Genomic DNA, 7,275 nt, shown 5'->3' on the forward strand with positions numbered 1-7,275 from the left:
AAGTTTGTCTTAACATAAATTCACATCTTAAATATTCAAGTAAATTTTGAAATATTACCCTAAGACATAGATGTAATTTTATGACCTTTCATGTTCAATTCTATTTTGGACACTTAAAGCACAACCAAAAATAGAAAAAAAATAGAGACAAATTTACTTCTTAAAAATTTCAATATCTTCTTGCTCAAGACAGCAAATCAAGAAAGTGAAAAAATATTTTAAAATAAGAGAAAATATTTATAAAGTGTAAATTTCATAAAGATCTAATATCCAAAGTATACAAATAGCTTTTATATTTCAACAACAAAGAGACAAACAGCCCAATTTTAAAATGGGGCAATGACACTAGCTGCAAAAGTAGGGAGAGCATGCCCTTCACTTCTCTTGAGCACAATAGAACCAACCACATTGGCAGAGGCATGGATGAGCCAGCTCAAAAGTTGTGAGCATGGGAGAGCTGTCCCCGTTACTCCTCTGTCATGTGGTGGCATGGGCAGAAGACAGCTACACTCGCTCCTGTCCATCAATGCCTGAGGCTGGTGGGGGAGAGCTGGCCCTGAGGTCATAAAAGCAGGAGAGTTATCTCTGTCCCTCATCAGTTGCAGCACTTGGGAGGGTGGCTGCTACACCAGATCTGAGCAACGTAATAGAGCTGGTCCTGAAGGTGTAAATGTAGAAGAATTGCCTCTGAGGATGTGAAAGCAGGAGAACTGGCCTTGCTGCTAGCTCATTGCTGCAAGTGATGAACTAGCTGGGGCAATACTAGAGAGCACACACTGGTGGTGAGGACAAGGAAGAGTTGCCAAGACTGACCAACCCTGTAACTACTCAGGCCTAAAACCAAGAAAAAGTTGGCCTACCCCAACATCAGTCCCATATGTGATCTTCTAGAGCATGTAAATGTGTCAGTCCAGCAGACCCAAAGCTGCAGGATCTCCAAAACACAGGACAACAACAAGATCACCAAGAGGAGTCCCAGTGAGGGCTCAGCATTGATAGTTTAGCAAAAGCCAGAGACCTCTAACCAGACCAATGACTCCTTGTAATAAAAACTTGCAAGTAAAGATATGCATAAATGAGTTTGTGCATGACTTACTGTGCCACACAACAGCTTCCATAAGATTGATTTTTTCCTTATATTTCTGCTTTTATTTCTTCTCTTAATTTGCTTAAATTTGATTTTATTTCACTGGGCAGGACAGTTCCAAGGGCAAAGAGTATATACAAAGGGATGGGGAAGTGAATGAGACAGAGAAACATTAAAAAAAGAAATGACAAATGAAAAAATGGGACAATGGTCTTAAAGGCCTATTTCTCTAAAAGAGATGTATAAGCACTAAATAAAAGTAGTTGAACTGAGCTTAAATAAATTAAATAATAGCAGCTTCCCTCATCTATAAGGAACATATTAAAAGAACCTTGGTAAGCACAGGTGTGATTAGTAAAACATACATATTTTGTGCGTTTTTCATATATGTTGTAAAGGAAATTTGAATAGTAATTTCCACTGTTTTGAAAAACTTCATCTTGGAAAGAGGCGCATCAAGATTCAAGAAAGGAACAAACTTCCAAAATTCAGATAAACAACTCACAAGTCACAGGAAGCTCCTGAAACTAACAAGATTCACAATACCTTTCCCCAAAGTTATATAAAAAATAAGGATTTCCATGGGGAAATAATCTCAAAATTGTGCTGTTTTTATTCAAATTCACACAGAAAGCTGCAGTAATGCAGTTTTATGTGCTGTGTCTTCTGTTTACATGGGCTTTTGAACAAGGAAGCTGTCTTTAATTCACAAATTCTCTTATAAATAACTCCTCACCCATACTTCTGTAAGTAACTTTAGGTGAATTAGGTGGTTCACTAAGCTAGACTTGAGTGGCATCCTTTTTCTTTCTGCCATCAGAATACTACCTGGGATGAATAGAAGATTGTTCACACATTTCCCCATGAAGAAAAAAAACTACAGAACAGGGAGAAAAGGGGTTCTGTGGAATAATCCTTCTATATACTGTGTGACTATATGTTACTATAATTGGTTTAATAAACAAGCTGATTGGTAACTAGCTGACTTTAAGTCTGCCCACATTTCCCAAAAAAATGGGTTATGAATATTTATTATCATTTAAGTGTGGTTGGTTGCGTTTTGCTCTTCGTAACTGTGAGGAAAAAAGTTGAACAAAGGAGTTTAGATTCAGGGAACACATTCTGAAAAGAAAAGGATGGTTATATAAATGATAGGATAAAAGTTTTGATTGTTGAATCTACTTTAATCCAAAAAACACCTATTAATATTAAATATACACTGGTATGAATTTTGGTTTATTGATATAAATTTAAAGATAATTTTGTTATACTGTATGAATATTTCTACTCTTGTTTAAAGTATTTAATGCAGCTCATCTAAAAATGCAATGCATAATTAAGAAATACAGATTTATTAATAGTTGTCTTAATAGTCAAACTTATTGTCATGTTAGAAATGCTTTCAAGGTCATATGCAGATATATGTAGATAGATGGTTTTCAAACACTTCAAAGACCTACATAATATGGCATTTAATATATTTAATAACCTAAGGCTTTTTATGTCAGTGAGACACATCTATTCCTAGCAACACTAATCTACTTCAAAAAAGATGATGGGCATTGAAAAACCTTATTAAGTTTGTTTTATTTATCGGAAAAGCAGTCGTTTGTGCAAAGAAACTTCCCTTGCCTATATTGCTCACAACATAGTGTCTAAACTGGACCAGCAGTGTGCAAGAAAGCCAACTGCCAAACTTTGCCAAAACAAGGTAAGACAGTTATTCAAAATTCCCTCCTTCAAAGGAATGTCTGTCAGATATGCTTGACCTGTATTCCAGAGTTGGATGCCCCAATGTTACAGAGGAATTTTGGGAGACTGTCCAGGCAGCCTGATGTCCCTATCATTAAGTAACATTTTATCCCTTCTGGGATCTTTGATGGAGTTAAAGAACAGTTAAACTTACAGTTTTCCTTAGTTATGATAGAAAGCAAATTAGGTGTAAAACTTAAGACTCACTATGATAAGAAAGATAATAGAGTATTTTCTCTAATTTTGTAACTGTAGTTCTTTTGATATAACTGTTTCTGTAGCACATAATTTTACTATGTTAAAGTTAAAACCTTTCATTTTTTACTTATACAAAAAGAGGGAATGCTGTGGAATACTCCTTCTGTACATTGTCACTATGATTGTTTTAATAAGCAAGCTGACTGGCCAATAGCTGAACAGGATAAAGTTAGATAAGAAAGCCAAACTGAGAATGATGGAATGAGTAAAGATGGAGTAAAGAGTCACTAGTGAGATGGAGAATGAGTTGGACATACAAAATGAGATAAAGGTAAATTCTACAAACCTCAGGCCAGCATATGGTTTAATAGAAATAGATTAAGTTTTAAGAACCAGTGAGTAACAAGCCTGAGCCTTTGGCAGAGAATTTATAATTAACATTAAGACTCCATGTGGTTGTTATGAAGTAGCTGCTGGGACACAGAGAAACTCTGTCAACAAAGGAGGATCTATTTTCTGCCCATCACAAGCTGTTATGACCAACACCTTAAAGAGGGAGGTTAGCAGGGTAAAAGCAGAACAGATTTATCTAGTAAAATCTGATATGCATCCAGATCTTCATCATGATGACCGAGGTCAATGAACAATTTATTTCCTGATTTGAAATATTCAGCCATATACACCTGCATGCACCCCAGGATAGCTATGAATTCATCCCAACACAAAATCATAAACTTTGTTAAAACATGAGGATTATTTTGAGATTTTATTTTTGCAACTTGATTACATGGTTCTCAAACATAAACTTTGCAGATGACAATATCAAGTAGCAATGTAAAAATGTTAGGCAAGCAAGAGCCTTGGCAATAGCATGTAACAATTGGTAGGGTTTTGAATGATTCCACTGACCAATACCTCATAAAGAAGCAACCCATACCTTGCACTGAATATTTTTATTTGATAGTTTATGGTGTGTGGCAGAGACATTGCTCCTCCACCTTTTTAGGGTAATTCCATCTAAACCCCTTTTATGTATTTATTCGAGGAAGCTTCTATGATAGTGAACTTCCATATAGCATGTTCAAAGGACTTTACTGTTAATTATCTCTTCCCACATTCCCTCCTTGACACTGCCCTCTCATCTGACACCACATTTAATCCTTCCTATTCCATTATGTCCTTTTCCTACTTTCATATCATATGTGTTTTTTATCCCTTCCCTTTACATTTCCTGTCACCATATATATCAATCCTTGATGGTTTTCTGATTTCTCTTGATACTCCAATTTAAACACACATATCTAAAGAATCAAAATTAACATATAAGTATAAGAGAGACTGTGGTGGTTTGAATGAAAACAGCTCCCATAGGCTCAAAGGGAGAGGTATTATTATGAGGTATGGCCTTGTTGAAGGAAATGTGTAACTAGGATAGTGCTTAGAAATTTCAGAAACTCAAGCCAGACCCAGTGGCTTATTCTTTCTTCCTTCTGCCTGCTGATCCAGATATAAAACTCTAGCTCCTCCAGGAACATATCTGTCTGTGCACCTCCATGCATCGCAAGAGGAAGTTATTGAACTATACCTCTGAACCTGAAAGTCAGACCCAATTAAATGTTTTCCTTATAAGAGATCCTGTGGTCATGATGTCTTTTCACAACAATATAAACCCTAACGAAGACAAAGACATGTCTCACGTATTCTATGTCTGGGTAACCTTATTCAGAATGATTAAACACATTTTCACCCATTTTACTATGAATTTCATAATTATACTTAATAGCTGAATAATTTTCCATTGTGTAAATGAGCCACATTTACATTATCCATTTATAGTTTATGGACAATTAGGCTGCTTCCATTTCCAGACTACCGTGAATAGATTATTAACATTAGGCATATATAAGTACATTTCTCTGGGATAAGTTATAGAACCCATTGGTAATATGTCCAGGAACACAATAACTATATCTTGTGGTATATCTATTTCTATTTTTTGAAGAACATCCCCATGGATTTGCATAGTGGCTGTACAAGTTTTAAATAACATCAACAGCAAGTCAATGTTTCCCTTTCTTCACATCAACACCTACATTTTTTGCCATTTGTTATTGTGGATCATATATTATCCATAACAGGGAGAGGTGGAATATCAAAAGAGTTTTAATTTGGGCTCCCCTATGACTTAGAGGGATTGATTCTTTTTTCACTTTTTTATTAAATTATATAATTTTACAAATTTTCACCTCCTCCCCTTCTCCTATTTCCCCTCCCCTCTGCCATTCCCCCCTCCCTCTCCACACCAAGGAGCAGTCAGGGTTCCCTGCCCTGTGGGAAGTCCAAGTTCCTCCACCATCCATCCAGGTCTAGGAAGGTGAGGATCCAAACAGACTAGGTTCCTACAAAGCCAGTACATACAGTAGAATCAAAACCCAGTGCCATAGTCCTTGGCTTCTCAATCAGCATTCCTTGTCAGCCACGTTCAGAGAGTCTGGTTTGATCACATGCTCCATCAATCCCAGTCCAGTTGGACTTGGTGAGCTCCCATTAGATCAGTCCCATTGTCTCGGTGAATGGGTGCATCCCTCACAGTCCTGAATTTCTTGCTCATGTTCTCCCTCCTTCTGCTCCTCATTTGGACCTTGGGAGCTCAGTCCAGTGCTCCAATTTGGGTCTCTGTCTCTATCTCCATCCATCGCCAGATGAAGGTTCTATGGTGATATGCAAGACAATCATCAGTGTGGCTATAGTAAAGGGCCAGTTCAGGCCCCCTCTCCTCAGCTCCTCAAGGAGGAATCTGGGGACATCTCATTGGACACCTGGGAACCCCTCTAGAGTCCAATCTCTTAACTATCTTCAAATGGCTTCCTTAATTAAGATATATACTTCCTTGATTCCATATCCACTTGTCCTCCATCCTAACTATCCCATTCCCCCAAGCTCTCCCCATCCTCCCCTTCTCACTTTTCAATCTCCATATCCCCTACTGCCATCCTACCCCCACCCCCAAGCTCTCAATTTTTGCCTGGCAATCTTGTTTACTTCCAATATCCAGGAAGATAACTATATGTTTTCCTTTGGGTTCACCTTCCTATCTAGCTTCTCTAGGATCCTGAAATATAGGCTCAATTCTATGGCTAGGATCCACTTATGAGTGAGTACATACCATATTCATCGTTTTGCATCTGGGATACCTCACTCAGAATGGTGTTTTCTATTTCCATCCATTTGCATGCAAAATTCAAGATGTCATTGTTTTTTACCGCTGAGTAGTACTCTAATGCATATATATTCCACACTTTCTTTATCCATTCTTCCATTGAAGGGCATCTAGGTTATTTCCAGGATCTGGCTATTAGAAATAATGCTGCTATGAACATAGTTGAACAAACGCTTTTGTAGTATGATAGGGCATCTCTTGGGTATATTCCCAGGAGTGGTATTGCTGGATCCTGGGGTAGGTTGATCCCAAATTTCCTGAGAAACTGCCACACTGATTTCCAAAAGTGGTTGCACAAGTGTGCATTCCCACCAGCAATGGATGAGTGTTCCCCTTACTCCACATCCTCTCCAGCATAGGCTATCATTGGTGTTTTTGATTTTAGCCATTCGGACAGGTATAAGATGGTATCTCAAAGTTGTTTTGATTTGCATTTCCCAGATCGTGAAGGAGTTTGAGCATGACCTTAAGAGTCTTTTGGCCATTTGAAATTCTTCAGTTGAGAATTCTCTGTTCAGTTCAGAGCCACATTTTTTAACTGGGTTAATTAGCATTTTAAAGTCTAGTTTCTTGAGTTCTTTATTTATTTTGGAGATCAGACCTTTGTCTGTTGTGGGGTTGGAGAAGATCCTCTCCTAATCAGTAGGTTGCCTTTTTGTCTTATTGACAGTGTCCTTTGCTTTACAGAAGCTACTCAGTTCCAGGAGGTCCCATTTATTAAATGTTGCCCTTAATGCCTGTGCTGCTGGGGTTGTACATAGGAAATGGTCTCCTGTGCCTATATGTTGTAGACTGTTTCCCACTTTCTCTTCTATCAGGTTCAAAGTGTTCAGATTGATATTGAGATCTTTAATCCATCTGGACTTGAGTTTTGTGCATGGTGATAGATATGGATATATTTTCATTCTTCTACAGGTTGACATCCAGTTATGCCAGCACCATTTGTTGAAGATGCTTTCTTTCTTCGATTGTGTACTTTTAGCTCCTTTATCGAAAATCAGGTGTTCATAGGTTTGTG

The sequence above is a fragment of the Arvicola amphibius genome, chromosome X, assembly GCF_903992535.2.
Source record: "Arvicola amphibius chromosome X, mArvAmp1.2, whole genome shotgun sequence".
NCBI lineage: Eukaryota > Metazoa > Chordata > Mammalia > Rodentia > Cricetidae > Arvicola > Arvicola amphibius.